Genomic DNA, 17500 nt, shown 5'->3' with positions numbered 1-17500 from the left:
TGGTGTTTTAAATTAGATGTGGCCAGCCGGGAGTCGATCCCAGCGCTCCTCAGGGAGGCAACAGGAGTGCAGCAACGATAATAACGGCAGGTCGTCAGAGGGGTAAAGGGAGATTTGAGGGAAGGGGATAAATGGTAATAACGGAAAATGAGAGAGGAAAACAGCTAGGAGGAGATTAACAGAAGACGGAAGAGGGAAAACAGGGATGAAATAAAAGAAACAGGATGTAGGGAGAGAGGAACAGGAGATGAGAGTGACAAACAGGAGATGGGAGAGAGAAAATGTAGATGGGAGAGTCAACAGTAAATAAGAGAGACAAAGAGGAGATGGAAGTGACAAACAGGAGATAGGAGTGACAATCAGGTGATCTTAGAGACAAACAGGAGATGAAAGAGACAAACAGAAGATGACAGTGATAAACAGAAGATCTGAAAGAGAAATAGGAGATGGGAGTGACCAACAGAAGATGTTAAAGACAAACAGGAGATGGGAGACAAACAGGAGATGGGAGAGGGAAACAGAAACAGAGAGAAGGTAACAGTCAACAGAGTTCAACAGACGGGGAAGGGTTCAAATTCCCCTTTATTTAATTTAGAGAATCATCCATCCAGGCCAGTTATGTGGAGAGTACCAAGAGGGAGGGAGGCAGGAAGACGAGGGAGGGAGGCAGGAAGAGCGAGGGAGGCAGGAAGAGCGAGGGAGGCAGGAAGAAGAGGGAGGCAGAAAGAAGAGGGAGGGTACATAAAAAGAAGAGGGAGGGAGGCAAAAACAAGAGGGAGGGAGGCAGGAAGAAGAGGGAGGGAGGCAGGAAGAAGAGGGAGGCAGAAAGAAGAGGGAGGGAGGCAGAAAGAAGAGGGAGGGAGGCAGGGAGAAGAGGGAGGGAGGCAGGAAGAAAAGGGAGGCAGGAAGAAGAGGGAGGCAGGAAGAAGAGAGAGGGAGGCAGAAAGAAGAGGGAGGGAGGCAAAAAGAAGAGGGAGGGAGGCAGGAAGAAGAGGGAGGGAGGCAGGAAGAAGATGGAGGCAGAAAGAAGAGGGAGGGAGGCAAAAAGAAGAGGGAAGGAGGCAGGAAGAAGAGGGAGGGAGGCAGGAAGAAGTGGGAGGGAGGCAGAAAGAAGAGGGAGGGAGGCAGCAAGAAGAGGGAGGGAGGAAGGGAGAAGAGAGAGGGAGGCAGGAAGAAGAGGGAGGCAGGAAGAAGAGGGAGGCAGGAAGAAGAGAGAGGGAGGCAGAAAGAAGAGAGAGGGAGGCACCAAGAAGAGGCAGAAAGAAGAGGGAGGGAGGCAGGAAGAAGAGGGAGGGAGGCAGAAAGAAGAGGGAGAGAGGCAGAAAGAAGAGGGAGGGAGGCAGAAAGAGGGAGGGAGGCAGGAAGAAGAGGGAGGGAGGCAGGAAGAGGGAGGGAGGCAGGAAGAAGAGGGAGGGAGGCAGGAAGAAGAGGGAGGGAGGCAGGAAGAAGAGGGAGGGAGGCAGAAAGAAGAGGGAGGGAGGCAGAAAGAAGAGGGAGGCAGGAAGAAGAGGGAGGCAGAAAGAAGAGGGAGGCAGAAAGAAGAGGGAGGCAGAAAGAGGGAGAGAGGCAGAAAGAGGGAGGGAGGCAGGAAGAAGAGGGAGGCAAAAAGAAGACGGAGGGAGGTAGAAAGAAGAGAGAGGGATGCAGAAAGAAGAGGGAGGGAGGCAGGAAGAAGAGGGAGGGAGGCAGAAAGAAGAGGGAGGCAGAAAGAAGAGGGAGAGAGGCAGGAAGAAGAGGGAGAGAGGCAGGAAGAAGAGGGAGGGAGGCAGGAAGAAGAGGGAGGGAGGCAGGAAGAAGAGGGAGGGAGGCAGGAAGAAGAGGGAGGGAGGCAGAAAGAAGAGGGAGGGAGGCAGAAAGAAGAGGGAGGGAGGCAGAAAGAAGAGGGAGGGAGGCAGGAAGAAGAGGGAGGCAGGAAGAAGAGGGGGGCAGGAAGAAGAGAGAGGGAGGCAGGAAGAAGAGGGAGGCAGAAAGAAGAGGGAGGCAGAAAGAAGAGGGAGAGAGGCAGGAAGAAGAGGGAGGGAGGCAGGAAGAAGATGGAGGGAGGCAGAAAGAAGAGGGATGCAGAAAGAAGAGGGAGGGAGGCAGAAAGAAGAGGGAGGGATGCAGAAAGAAGAGGGAGGGAGGCAGGAAGAAGAGGGAGGGAGTCAGAAAGAAGAGGGAGGGAGGGAGGCAGGAAGAAGAGGCAGAAATAAGAGGGGAGGCAGGAAGAAGAGGGAGGCAGAAAGAAGAGAGAGGGAGGCAGGAAGAAGAGAAAGGCAGAAAGAAGAGGGAGGCAGAAAGAAGAGGGAGGCAGAAAGAAGAGGGAGGCAGGAAAAAGAGGCAGAAAGAAGAGGGAGGGAGGCAGAAAGAAGAGGGAGGGAGGCAGGAAGAAGAGGGAGGGAGGCAGAAAGAAGAGGGAGGGAGGCAGGAAGAAGAGGCAGAAAGAAGAGGTAGGAAGGGAGGGAGGCAGAAAGAAGAGGGAGGGAGGCAGGAACAAGAGGAAGGGAGGCAGAAAGAAGAAAGAAGAGGGAAAGAGGCAGGAAGAAGAGGGAGGCAGGAAGAAGAGGGAGGGAAGCAGAAAGAGGGAGGGAGGCAGAAAGAAGAGGGAGGCAGGAAGAAGAGGGAGGCAGGAAGAAGAAGGAGGCAGAAAGAAGAGGGAAGGAGGCAGAAAGAAGAGGGTGGGATGCAGAAAGAAGAGGAAGGCAGAAAGAGGGAGGGAGGCAGGAAGAGGGAGGGAGGCAGGCAGGAAGAGGGAGGGAGGGAGGGAGGCAGAACGAAGAGGGAGGGAGGCAGAAAGAAGGAGGGAGGCAGAAAGAAGAGGGAGGGAGGAAGAAGACAGAGGCAGAAAGAAGAGGGAGGGAGGCACGAAGAAGAGGGAGGGAGGCACGAAGAAGAGGGAGGGAGGAAGGCAGGAAGAAGAGGGAGGGAGGCAGGAAGAAGAGGGAGGCAAAAAGAAGAGGGAGGCAGAAAGAAGAGGGAGGGAGGCAAAAAGAAGAGGGAGGCAGGAAGAAGAGGGAGACAGGAAGAGGGAGGGAGGCAGAAAGAAGAGGGAGGGATGCAGAAAGAAGAGGGAGGGAGGCAGGAAGAAGAGGGAGGCAGAAAGAAGAGGGAGGCAGAGAGAGAGAGAGAGAGAAGCAGGAAGAAGAGGGAGGCAGAAAGAAGAGGGAGGCAGAAAGAAGAGGGAGGCAGAAAGAAGAGGGAGGGAGGCAGGAAGAAGAGGGATGGAAGAGGAAGACGAGGGATGGAGGAGGAGGAAGAAGAGGGAGGGAGGCAGGAAGAGGGAGGCAGAAAGAAGAGGGAGGGAGGCAGGAAGAAGAGGGAGGCAGAAAGAAGAGGGAGGGAGGCAGGAAGAAGAGGGAGGGAGGGAGGGAGGCAGAACGAAGAGGGAGGGAGGCAGAAAGAAGGAGGGAGGCAGAAAGAAGAGGGAGGGAGGCAGGAAGAAGAGGGAGGCAGAAAGAAGAGGGAGGCAGAAAGAAGGAGGGAGGCAGAAAGAAGAGGGATGGAGGCAGGAAGAAGAGGGAGGGAGGCAGGAAGAAGAGGGAGGCAGAAAGAAGAGGGAGGGAGGAAGAAGACAGAGGCAGAAAGAAGAGGGAGGGAGGCACGAAGAAGAGGGAGGGAGGCACGAAGAAGAGGGAGGGAGGAAGGCAGGAAGAAGAGGGAGGGAGGCAGGAAGAAGAGGGAGGCAAAAAGAAGAGGGAGGCAGAAAGAAGAGGGAGGGAGGCAGGAAGAAGAGGGAGGCAGGAAGAGGGAGGGAGGCAGAAAGAAGAGGGAGGGATGCAGAAAGAAGAGGGAGGGAGGCAGGAAGAAGAGGGAGGCAGAAAGAAGAGGGAGGCAGAGAGAGAGAGAGAGAAGCAGGAAGAAGAGGGAGGCAGAAAGAAGAGGGAGGCAGAAAGAAGAGGGAGGCAGAAAGAAGAGGGAGGGAGGCAGAAAGAAGAGGGAGGGAGGCAGGAAGAAGAGGGATGGAAGAGGAAGACGAGGGATGGAGGAGGAGGAAGAAGAATGAGGGAGGCAGGAAGAGGGAGGCAGAAAGAAGAGGGAGGGAGGCAGGAAGAAGAGGGAGGCAGAAAGAAGAGGGAGGGAGGCAGGAAGAAGAGGGAGGCAGAAATAAGAGGGAGGGAGGCAGGAAGAAGAGGGAGGGAGGCAGGAAGAAGAGGGAGGCAGAAAGAAGAGGGAGGGAGGCAGGAAGAAGAGGGAGGGAGAAAGAAGAGGGAGGCAGAAAGAAGAGGGAGGGAGGCAGGAAGAAGAGGGAGGGAGGCAGGAAGAAGAGGGATGGAAGAGGAGGAAGACGAGGGATGGAGGAGGAGGAAGAAGAGGGAGGGAGGCAGGAAGAGGGAGGGAGGCAGAAAGAAGAAGGAGGGAGGCAGGAAGAAGAGGGAGGCAGAAAGAAGAGGGAGGGAGGCAGGAAGAAGAGGCAGAAAGAAGAGGGAGGGAGGGAGGCAGGAAGAAGAGGGAGGGAGGCAGGAACAAGAGGGAGGGAGGCAGGAAGGAGAGGGAGGGAGGCAGGAACAAGAGGGAGTGAGGCAGAAAGAAGAGGGAGGGAGGCAGGAAGAAGAGGAAGAAAAAAGAGGGAAGGAGGCAGGAAGAAGAGGGAGACAGGAAGAAGAGGGAGGCAGAAAGACGAGGGAGGGAAGCAGAAAGAGGGAGGGAGGCAGAAAAAAGAGGGAGGCAGAAAGAAGAGGGACGCAGGAAGAAGAGGGAGGCAGGAAGAAGAGGGAGGCAGGAAGAAGGAGACAGAAAGAAGAGGGAAGGAGGCAGGAAGAAGAGGGAGGGATGCAGAAAGAAGAGGGAGGGATTCAGAAAGAAGAGGGAGGCAGAAAGAAGAGGGAGGCAGAAAGAAGATGGAGGGAGGCAGGAAGAAGAGGGAGGGAGGCAGGAAGAGGAGGGAGGGAGGCAGGAAGAAGAGGGAGGGAGGCAGGAAGAAGAGGGATGGAGGAGGAGGAAGAGGGAGGGAGGCAGGAAGAAGAGGGAGGGAGGCAGGAAGAAGAGGGAGGGAGGGAGGCAGGAAGAGGGAGGGAAGCAGGAAGAAGGGAGAGGGAGAAGGAGGAAGAAGAGGGAGAGAGGCAGGAACAAGAGGGAAGGAGGACGAGGAAGAAGAGGGAGCGAGGTAGAAAGAAGAGGGAGCGAGGCAGGAAGAAGAGGGAGGGAGGCAGAAAGAAGAGGGAGGGAGGGAGGGAAGGAGGCAGGAAGAAGAGGGAGGCAGGAAGAAGAGGGAGGGAGGCGGGAAGAGGGAGGGAGGCAGGAAGAAGAGGGAGGGAGGCAGGAAGAGGGAGGGAGGCAGGAAGAAGAGGGAGGGAGGCAGGAAGAGGGAGGGAATCAGGAAGAGGGAGGGAGGCAGAAACAAGAGGGAGGGAGGCAGGAACAAGAGGGAGGGAGGCAGGAACAAGAGGGAGGGAGGCAGGAACAAGAGGGAGGGAGGCAGGAACAAGAGGGAGGGAGGCAGGAACAAGAGGGAGGGAGGCAGGAACAAGAGGGAGGGAGGCAGGAACAAGAGGGAGGGAGGCAGGAACAAGAGGGAGGGAGGCAGGAACAAGAGGGAGGGAGGCAGAAAGAAGAGGGAGGGAGGCAGGAAGAAGAGGAAGAAAAAAGAGGGAAGGAGGCAGGAAGAAGAGGGAGACAGGAAGAAGAGGGAGGCAGAAAGACGAGGGAGGGAAGCAGAAAGAGGGAGGGAGGCAGAAAAAAGAGGGAGGCAGAAAAAAGAGGGAGGCAGGAAGAAGAGGGAGGCAGGAAGAAGAGGGAGGCAGGAAGAAGGAGACAGAAAGAAGAGGGAAGGAGGCAGGAAGAAGAGGGAGGGATGCAGAAAGAAGAGGGAGGGATTCAGAAAGAAGAGGGAGGCAGAAAGAAGAGGGAGGCAGAAAGAAGATGGAGGCAGAAAGAAGATGGAGGGAGGCAGGAAGAAGAGGGAGGGAGGCAGGAAGAGGAGGGAGGGAGGCAGGAAGAAGAGGGATGGAGGAGGAGGAAGAGGGAGGGAGGCAGGAAGAAGAGGGAGGGAGGCAGGAAGAAGAGGGAGGGAGGGAGGCAGGAAGAGGGAGGGAAGCAGGAAGAAGAGAGAGGGAGAAGGAGGAAGAAGAGGGAGAGAGGCAGGAACAAGAGGGAAGGAGGACGAGGAAGAAGAGGGAGCGAGGTAGAAAGAAGAGGGAGCGAGGCAGGAAGAAGAGGGAGGGAGGCAGAAAGAAGAGGGAGGGAGGGAGGGAGGGAAGGAGGCAGGAAGAAGAGGGAGGGAGGCAGGAAGAAGAGGGAGGGAGGCAGGAAGAGGGAGGGAGGCAGGAAGAAGAGGGAGGGAGGCAGGAAGAGGGAGGGAGGCAGGAAGAAGAGGGAGGGAGGCAAGACGTGGGAGGGAATCAGGAAGAGGGAGGGAGGCAGAAACAAGAGGGAGGGAGGCAGGAACAAGAGGGAGGGAGGCAGGAACAAGAGGGAGGGAGGCAGGAACAAGAGGGAGGGAGGCAGGAACAAGAGGGAGGGAGGCAGGAACAAGAGGGAGGGAGGCAGAAACAAGAGGGAGGGAGGCAGGAACAAGAGGGAGGGAGGAGGAAGAAGAGGAACAAGAGGGAGGGAGGCAGGAACAAGAGGGAGGGAGGCAGGGAACAAGAGGGAGGGAGGCAGAAACAAGAGGGAGGGAGGCAGGAACAAGAGGGAGGGAGGCAGGAACAAGAGGGAGGGAGGCAGGAACAAGAGGGAGGGAGGCAGGAACAAGAGGGAGGGAGGCAGGAACAAGAGGGAGGGAGGCAGGAACAAGAGGGAGGGAGGCAGGAACAAGAGGGAGGGAGGCAGGAACAAGAGGGAGGGAGGCAGGAACAAGAGGGAGGGAGGAGGAGTAAGAAGACGGATGTGAAAGAAAGAAAAAATAGGAAGAAAACTGGTATAAAAAGAGGACGAAAACGGGGGCGGAAGAGAATAAAAAGAGTAAAGAAGAAAGAGAAAGAAGTGCGAGAGGGATGGAAGAGGAAGCAAACTACACAGAGTAGCTTACAAAGGTCGTGTACAAGGTATCTTACAAAGGTCGTGTACAAGGTATCTTATAAAGGTCGTGTACAAGGTATCTTATAAAGGTCGTGTACAAGGTATCTTATAAAGGTCGTGTACAAGGTATCTTATAAAGGTCGTGTACAAGGTATCTTACAAAGGTCGTGTACAAGGTATCTTATAAAGGTCGTGTACAAGGTATCTTATAAAGGTCGTGTACAAGGTATCTTATAAAGGTCGTGTACAAGGTATCTTATAAAGGTCGTGTACAAGGTATCTTACAAAGGTCGTGTACAAGGTATCTTATAAAGGTCGTGTACAAGGTATCTTATAAAGGTCGTGTACAAGGTATCTTATAAAGGTCGTGTACAAGGTATCTTATAAAGGTCGTGTACAAGGTATCTTACAAAGGTCGTGTACAAGGTATCTTATAAAGGTCGTGTACAAGGTATCTTATAAAGGTCGTGTACAAGGTATCTTATAAAGGTCGTGTACAAGGTATCTTACAAAGGTCGTGTACAAGGTATCTTATAAAGGTCGTGTACAAGGTATCTTATAAAGGTCGTGTACAAGGTATCTTACAAAGGTCGTGTACAAGGTATCTTACAAAGGTCGTGTACAAGGTATCTTATAAAGGTCGTGTACAAGGTATCTTATAAAGGTCGTGTACAAGGTATCTTACAAAGGTCGTGTACAAGGTATCTTATAAAGGTCGTGTACAAGGTATCTTATAAAGGTCGTGTACAAGGTATCTTACAAAGGTCGTGTACAAGGTATCTTACAAAGGTCGTGTACAAGGTATCTTATAAAGGTCGTGTACAAGGTATCTTATAAAGGTCGTGTACAAGGTATCTTGCAAAGGTCGTGTACAAGGTATCTTACAAAAGTCGTGTACAAGGTATCTTATAAACGTCGTGTACAAGGTATCTTACAAAAGTCGTGTACAAGGTATCTTATAAAGGTCGTTTACAAGGTATCTTATAAAGGTCGTGTACAAGGTATCTTATAAAGGTCGTGTACAAGGTATCTTATAAAGGTCGTGTACAAGGTATCTTATAAAGGTCGTGTACAAGGTATCTTATAAAGGTCGTGTACAAGGTATCTTACAAAAGTCGTGTACAAGGTATCTTATAAAGGTCGTGTACAAGGTATCTTACAAAAGTCGTGTACAAGGTAACTTATAAAGGTCGTGTTATCTTATAAAGGTCGTGTACAAGGTATCTTATAAAGGTCGTGTACAAGGTATCTTATAAAGGTCGTGTACAAGGTATCTTGTCTACAAGGTATCTTATAAAGGTCGTGTACAAGGTATCTTACAAAGGTCGGTTACAAGGTATCTTATAAAGGTCGTGTACAAGGGTCGTGTACAAGGTATCTTACGAAGGTCGTGTACAAGGTATCTTATAAAGGTCGTGTACAAGGTATCTTATAAAGGTCGTGTACAAGGTATCTTACAAAAGTCGTGTACAAGGTATCTTATAAAGGTCGTGTACAAGGTATCTTACAAAAGTCGTGTACAAGGTATCTTATAAAGGTCGTGTACAAGGTATCTTATAAAGGTCGTGTACAAGGTATCTTACAAAGGTCGTGTACAAGGTATCTCATAAAGGTCGTGTACAAGGTATCTTACAAAGGTCGGTTACAAGGTATCTTATAAAGGTCGTGTACAAGGTATCTTACAAAAGTCGTGTACAAGGTATCTTACGAAGGTCGTGTACAAGGTATCTTATAAAGGTCGTGTACAAGGTATCTTACGAAGGTCGTGTACAAGGTATCTTATAAAGGTCGTGTACAAGGTATCTTACAAAGGTCGTGTACAAGGTATCTTATAAAGGTCGTGTACAAGGTATCTTACAAAGGTCGTGTACAAGGTATCTTACAAAGGTCGTGTACAAGGTATCTTATAAAGGTCGTGTACAAGGTATCTTACAAAGGTCGTGTACAAGGTATCTTATAAAGGTCGTGTACAAGGTATCTTACAAAGGTCGTGTACAAGGTATCTTATAAAGGTCGTGTACAAGGTATCTCATAAAGGTCGTGTACAAGGTATCTTATAAAGGTCGTGTACAAGGTATCTTACAAAGGTCGTGTACAAGGTATCTTATAAAGGTCGTGTACAAGATATCTTACAAAGGTCGTGTACAAGGTATCTTACAAAGGTCGTGTACAAGGTATCTTATAAAGGTCGTGTACAAGGTATCATATAAAGGTCGTGTACAAGGTATCTTACAAAGGTGGTGTACAAGGTATCTTATAAAGGTCGTGTACAAGGTATCTTACAAAGGTCGTGTACAAGGTATCTTACAAAGGTCGTGTACAAGGTATCTTACAAAGGTCGTGTATAAGGTATCTTACAAAGGTCGTGTACAAGGTATCTTACAAAGGTCGTGTACAAGGTATCTTACAAAGGTCGTGTACAAGGTATCTTACGAAGGTCGTGTACAAGGAAGCCTACAAAGACTTGAGTACAAAGTAACATACAAAGGTACCTTAAAGAGTAACGACATATAAATCTTCCGTAATATTAGTGAACAAATCCCACCTCCCAGAGGTACGATAAATGACATTAAAAAAGAAAGCACAGATGTGCTTCCCTTCCCTAGTATCATCTAAATGCCCCTTTGAAGCAGCCATTTTTCCCCTCTTTCCCAATAGCTTACGACAGATAATCTACACTGACCTAGCTAGGTAGAGCGAAGTGGCAAGGTGCACAAGATTCTTCAAAGACTCTCTACAACTGTCACACTCCCACAGCCCAACAACTCACTGCCACACTCCACCATCTCACTCTCACAGCCCACCAACTCGCTACAGCTCACTCCCACACCCTCACAGCGCACTCCCACACACCAACTCACTACAGCTCACTCCCACAGCCCATCAACTCTCCTCCACACCCCACCAACTCACTCCCGCACTTTCCAACACACATTAACACTACAATACACTGGTAATACCGCACCTCGAACAAGTTATACAGTTTTAACCCCAAATAACATTAAAGGAGATTACAAATTGGAAAGGGGGTAGCGAAGGGAGATAAATCTAATATTTACATTTAAAAAACAACCCTATGAAGAGGGACTCGAAACGCTAAAGTTGCTTCACCTAAGGAAACATACTACATCTTATTCACACGTGAATATTAGAAATAGACTGATAGGCTCATACTAGGAGTGTTGAAGTAAACGTTGATTCAGTTGCAAGAAATATGGTGATGAGATTGAAGATGGAAGGACATTCAGCACATACATAGGTGAGGGAGGCTTCTGCCAGCAGTCATAGACAGGTAGATTACCCTCCCATGTACACAAGGTAGCAGCAGCAGTGCTTACGCACACACACACACACACACTAACACAGTACTGTAGACAACTGGTCACTAACGCATAACTGCTCTCTCTGTCTCTCTCTCTCCCTCTCACTCTCACTCTCACAGACACACAGTTCCACCCACACAACCCAGCACAAACCCTCTGATTCACAGCTCAATAAGTTGACCCTTATCTCCCCCATCAATATTGAACTCGATTTCGACAGTAAAATGTGTTCCCCCTTTACCCCCCATACCCCCCCACTCCCTTCCCTCCCTCGCCATTTAACTGAGTAATGCTTGACAATATTTTTATGCGACTGGAGAACTGTGTTGCAGCATTCAACATTGCGAGGCCAGATGATGCAATTCCATGGTGGTCTCATCTAAGCTGCCAATTCTAGAAGTTGACCAATATTATACACTCAGTGGACATTCTGTTAGGTACACCTGTATACGTGCTCGTTAGTGCAAATATCTTACCAGCCAATAACGTGGCAGCACCTCGTTATCTAAAAGCATGTAGACATGATAAAGAGGTTCTTTTGTTGTTCAGACTGAATATCAGAATGGGGAAAGAAACGTGATCAAAGTGATTTTAATTGTGGAATGATTGTTGGTGCCAGAGACACGATGTGGTTTTAGTATCTCAAATTGCTGATCTCCTGGGATTTTCGCACAATAATCTCTAAGAGTTTATGGAGAATGATGTGAAAAACACACAACATCCAGTGAGGGGCAGTTCTGTGGATGAAAACGCCTGGAAAATGAGAGAGGTCAGAGGAAAGTGGCCAGACTAATTGAGGTTAAAAGGATGATGATAGTAACTCAAATAACCACGCGTTACAACAGTAGTATGCAGATCATCTCTGAATGCACAACACTTCGAACCTTCAAGTGAATGAGTTACAGCAGCAGAAGACTAAACCGGGTTCCATTCCTCTCAGATAAGAACAGAAAACTGAGGCTACAGCGAGCACAGGCTCAGTTGAAGATTGGAAAAAAGAGTCGCTTAGTCTGACGAATCGCAGTATCTGTTGCAACATGCAGATGGCAGAATAAGAATACGGCGTAAACCTTTGGGATGTGGTGGAACGGGAGATTCGCAGCATGAATGTGCAGGCGAAAGATCTGCAGCAACTGTGTGATGCTGTTATGTCAACATGGGCCAGGATCTCTAAGGAATATTTCCAGCAGCTAAACCATACCACGGACAGGGATAGAGCCCACGATCAGAGAGTCATAAAACTCCAGACCGACCAGCTAGCCACTGGGTTAGCTGGCTAGGTATATTTATACACCATAGGAAGGTTAGCATCGGCACCACTGTGGTCAAAACTTGCAGTTGTGGTCACAGTGGTGCCTATGCGTAAAAAAAGTAAAAAAAAAAGAAAGTAACGTTGGCTGGGAAGCACATCACTCCTGTAGTCAGTCCTCGAGGAGAAACAACCGTTTTCAAATCCCTTTTGGTCACCCTTCACTTCTTTCTCCTTTCTCTTTCTTTCACCCATAAAACAGGACAGAAAATAAATACCTCATTTCATTTTCAATGCATCCATAATTCATTTCATTAATAAATAAATAAATAAATATATATATATATATATATATATATATATATATATATATATATATATATATATATATATATATATATATATATATATATATATATACGCAATAAGATCACAGTAAACAGGTGATTTCAGAATATGCAAAACAACCACTGAAAGAATAGAGAAATTCCAAGCGCTTTCGTGACTACTCACATTATCAAGTTCCTTGATAATGTGAGTAGTCACGAAAGCGCTTGGAATTTCTCTATTCTTTCAGAGTGGTTGTTTTGCATATACATACATATATATATATATATATATATATATATATATATATATATATATATATATATATATATATATATATAAATATATATATATATATATATATATATAATATAGGGAGGTACCACCTCTAGAACTGTTATGGGGACCCTCATCCTCAGAGAAAAGAATAAACTTGCTTCAGCCAATCAAAACTTGATTGGCTGAAATATTTTAAACAAGTTCTTTCCGGTAAATATAGCTTGCTAGTATACAATACAACATACCATGACCTACATACAACATACCATGACCTACATACAATACAACATACCATGACCTACATACAACATACCATGACCTACACACAATACAACATACCATGACCTACATACAACATACCATGACCTACATACAATACAACATACCATGACCTACATACAACATACCATGACCTACATACAACATACCATGACCTACACACAATACAACATACCATGACCTACATACAACATACCATGACCTACACACAATACAACATACCATGACCTACATACAACATACCATGACCTACATACAACATATCATGACCTACATACAATACAACATACCATTACCCACACATAATACAACATACCATGACCTACATACAATATACCATGACCTACACACAATACAACATACCATGACCTACATACAATACACCATGACCTACATACAACATACCATGACCTACATACAATACAACGTACCATGACCTACATACAATATACCATGACCTACATACAACATACCATGACCTACATACAATACAACATACCATGACCTACATACAATACAACGTACCATGACCTACACACAATACAACATACCATGACCTACACACAATACAACATACCATGACCTACACACAATACAACATACCATGACCTACACACAATACAACATACCATGACCTACACACAATACAACATACCATGACCTACATACAATACAACATACCATTACCTACACACAATACAACATACCATGACCTACACACAATACAACATACCATGACCTACACACAATACAACATACCATGACCTACACACAATACAACATACCATGACCTACACACAATACAACATACCGTCTCCTACATACAATACAACATACCATGACCTACACACAATACAACATAGCATGACCTACATACAATACAACATACCATGACCTACACACAATATACCATGACCTACATACAATACAACATACCATGACCTACACACAATACAACATACCATGACCTAAATACAATACAACATACCATGACCTACATACAATACAACATACCGTGACCTACATACAATACAACATACCATGACCTACATACAACATACCGTGCCCTACAACATACCATGACCTACATACAATACAACATACCATGACCTACACACAATACAACATACCATGACCTAAATACAATACAACATACCATGACCTACATACAATACAACATACCATGACCTACACACAATACAACATACCATGACCTACATACAATACAACATACCATGACCTACTTACAATACAACATACCATGACCTACTTACAATACAACATACCATGACCTACATACAATACAACATACCATGACCTACATACAATACAACATACCATGACCTACATACAATACAACATACCATGACCTACATACAATACAACATACCATGACCTACACACAATACAACATACCATGACCTACATACAATACAACATACCATGACCTACACACAACATACCATGACCTACATACAATACAACATACCATGACCTACATACAATACAACATACCATGACCTACACAATACAACATACCATGACCTACTTACAATACAACATACCATGACATACATACAATACAACATACCTACTATACAATACAACATACCATGACCTACATACAATACAACATACCATGACCTACATACAATACAACATACCACCTACTTACAATACAACATACCATGACCTACTTACAATACAACATACCATGACCTACATACAATACAACATACCATGACCTACATACAATACAACATACCGTGACCTACACACAATACAACATACCATGACCTACATACAATACAACATACCGTGCCCTACATACAAGATACCATGACCTACATACAATACAACATACCATGACCTACATACAATACAACATACCGTGTCCTACATACAATGCAACATACCATGACCTACATACAATACAACATACCATGACCTACATACAATACAACATACATACAATACAACATACCATGACCTACATACAATACAAGATACCATGACCTACATACAATACAACATACCATGACCTACATACAATACAACATACCGTGTCCTACATACAATGCAACATACCATGACCTACATACAATACAACATACCATGACCTACATACAATACAACATACCATGACCTACATACAATACAACATACCATGACCTACTTACAATACAACATACCATGACCTACTTACAATACAACATACCATGACCTACATACAATACAACATACCATGACCTACATACAATACAACATACCATGACCTACATACAATACAACATACCATGACCTACATACAATACAACATACCATGACCTACATACAATACAACATACCATGACCTACATACAATACAACATACCGTGTCCTACATACAATACAAGATACCATGACCTACATACAATACAACATACCATGACCTACATACAATACAACATACCGTGACCTACATACAATACAACATGTAATTCACTACAGGATAGACTACAACATATGCAACACATACAAATTTAAAAAAAAATACTCAACGTAATCAAATATATATGAACCCAACGAATGAAATTGAAACTGTAAATTCAGTCACCGAATATAATAAAAAAAAATTCCGGCAAATTTTTGAAAAAATATGCAAATATTTGTTAGTAAAATGAGTAAGAATCTTGAAAAAATTATATATTTTTAAATATCAATAAGTGGGGCGTATTTTATATATATATATATATATATATATATATATATATATATATATATATATATATATATATATATATATATATATATATATATACACATATATATATATATGTCGTGCTGAATAGGTAAAACTGGTCAATTAGCAAGAACTCATTTAAAATTAAGTTCTTTCTAAAATTTTCTCTTATACGTTTAAAGATATTTTTTTTCATAAATGTTGATGTTAAAAATTATAATTTTTGCTCCAAAAGAATCTTAGAAAACTTACCTAACCTTATTATAACAAGAACAATTTATTTTAGCCTAACCCAACTAAATATATTTTAGATTTGTTTACAATAATTTAATACTAAACAAACACAGTGAAATATATTTTTTTCGTTAGGTTCAGAATGATTTTGGCGAAATTATTGCATACACAAATTTTCACTTGTACTATATGGCAAGATGAGCGTTGCTATTTAAGCCAAGATTGCAAGTTCTGCCTATTCGGCACGACATTATATATATATATATATATATATATATATATATATATATATATATATATATATATATATATATATATATATATATATATATATAAATATATATATATATATATGCATCGAGGGCGGACGTGTATCTCTCTGTGGTTATGACTGTCTCTGTTAATATATATGTACACCAAGGTATGCATCAGTATGTATATACATTTAGAGATGGGAATCTGTGTACGTACACCGAGAGGTGTAAATATGTATATATACACCGAAAGATATCTCTCAGTGTATATAGCCCGAGAGGTATCTCTCAGTGTATATACAAAAGTCCCCTTCAATCCCTATTCAAGGTACAAATTATCTTTGACTGATGGTGTACAGATCGCACGAGGATTTAATGACCCTCTTGTACTCGATCGGCTTTAAACCCAATAAACCAGCTGACCAAGCCAGTACAAATCATCACTTTAGAGAAATTTATAACTTATAAATTGAAGATAAAGTTTCGATAGCTTTCTTGACGATATAACCTAAGAGAAGTACGTCTCTCTGAAAGTATATTTGAAGTGTGGTCCGTAGTATACCCTGCACAAGTGTTTATTTTTAAGATTATTATAATCTCTCGAATGATCAGTTTTTGTTAGTCGCGATGATTTACATGAGAAAAGATGATATCTGATGATGGTCTCTTAGACGAAGAAGAAGAGGAAGAGGAGGAAAAGCAGGAAAAGGGAAAGAAAGTTCCCAGTCGTAGACCCTTAAGAGCATATATTCTCTAAAAAGTGGTCAACAACATATCCTGCGAAATACACACATCCACTTAAAAGTAGGGAAAATACTACAGTATGGGAGACACAACAACAGGAAAACACTACAGTATGGGAGACACAACAGTAGGAAAACACTACAGTATGGGAGACACAACAGTAGGAAAACACTACAGTATGGGAGACACAACAGTAGGAAAACACTACAGTATGGGAGACACAACAGTAGGAAAACACTACAGTATGGGAGACACAACAGTAGGAAAACACTACAGTATGGGAGACACAACAGTAGGAAAACACTACAGTATGGGAGACACAACAGTAAGGAAACACTACAGTATGGGAGACACAACAGTAAGGAAACACTACAGTATGGGAGACAACAGTAAGGAAACACTACAGTATGGGAGACACAACAGTAAGGAAACACTACAGTAGAGGAAAATAATAACTTATACACAAATTACAGATGGAGAGTAAACTCGAAGGATCTTGAGTCCTGGAGATGGGAAGTACAGTGCCTGCACTCTGAAGGAGGGGTGTTAATATTGCAGTTTAAAAACTGTAGTGTAAAGCACCCTTCTGGCAAGACAGTGATGGAGTGAAAGTTTTTCTTTTTCGGGCCACCCTGCCTTGGTGGGAATCGGCCAGTGTGTTAATAAAAAGTAAATAAATATTAATAAAAGTGAAAGACTATTACCGAAGACATGGAACAGCACTGCCAAGCACTGACAAGCATTGACAAGCACTGACAAGCATTGACAAGTACTCCCAAGAACTGACAAGCATTGAGAAGTACTCCCAAGAACTGACAAGAATTGACAAGCACTGATAAGCATTGACAAGTACTCCCAAGCACTGACAAGCATTGACAAGCATTGACAAGCACTGACAAGCAATGACAAGCACTCCCAAGCACTGACAAGCATCTACAAGCACTGAGAAGCACTGACAAGCATTGACAAGCACTGACAAGCATTGACAAGTACTCCCAAGCACTGACAAGCATTGACAAGTACTCCCAAGCACTGACAAGCATTGACAAGCACTCCCAAGCACTGACAAGCATCTACAAGCACTGAAAAGCATTGACAAGCACTGACAAGCATTGACAAGTACTCCCAAGCACTGGCAAGTACTCCCAAGCAC

This window comes from Cherax quadricarinatus, chromosome 52, assembly GCF_038502225.1.
Source record: "Cherax quadricarinatus isolate ZL_2023a chromosome 52, ASM3850222v1, whole genome shotgun sequence".
Classification (NCBI taxonomy): Eukaryota; Metazoa; Arthropoda; class Malacostraca; order Decapoda; family Parastacidae; genus Cherax; species Cherax quadricarinatus.
This window is presented reverse-complemented; position numbering follows the sequence as displayed.